Below are 854 nucleotides of genomic sequence, written 5' to 3'. Positions count from 1 at the left end.
TGAATGATTGTTGGGAACATCAGAAGTCTAACTACTATAGTTTTGGGTGGATTGTAGATAAAAAAGCCCAGAATGTAGGCCTGACGCAATTTAAGTTCAGTTCGACAGTACCATGTTCATCAATACCTCCATGGCTGTTTATTATGCCAGTAGTGGACTTGCAGCTACAACTGGCATTGAAAAAGGAAAGTAGCGGTAACCCAGAATGGCTTGTTGTTCAAAATTACTTTGAGCAGTTTAAAGAACACCTAGTACTGTATACTGATGGGTCTAAAGATCCAAACAATGGCAGAACAGGAGCGGCAGTGAATATTCCACAATATAACATCAAAATTAAAAGAAGAACTTCTGATTATCTTGCCGTGTATACTGTCGAACTCACTGCCATTGCTTTAGCTCTTAATTGGTTGGTTATGAATTATATTGGGGGCATAAACAGAGCTGTAGTTGCCTCAGACAGTCAAGCTGCATTATTGAGCATAAAAACAGGAAAGTCATGCAGACTAGATCTAATATACAAAGTTTACCATATATTGTTCCAGCTGCATAGTAAAGGTGTTTATGTTCAGTTTGTTTGGGTCCCTGCCCATGTAGGTATTGATGGAAATGAAGAGGTGGATATTCTAGCTAAACAGGCCTTGAAATTGGATGAGGTTAACATCAATGTCCCTCTATGCAAAGCTGAAGGGTAACCTATTATTCAGGAAAAAGTGATTGGGATGTGGCAAGAGCAGTGGGATAATAATGACACTGGCAGACATCTTTACTGTGTGCAAAGAAAGGTGGGAGGGGGAAGATCTAGGGATGGAAGTAGGAGAGAAGAGGCAGTGATGACACGTTTAAGAATTGGCCAT

Source organism: Carassius auratus, chromosome 22 (assembly GCF_003368295.1).
Source record: "Carassius auratus strain Wakin chromosome 22, ASM336829v1, whole genome shotgun sequence".
NCBI classification, from domain to species: Eukaryota; Metazoa; Chordata; class Actinopteri; order Cypriniformes; family Cyprinidae; genus Carassius; species Carassius auratus.
The sequence above is the reverse complement of the archived record's forward strand: the minus strand, read 5'-3'. Positions refer to the sequence as shown.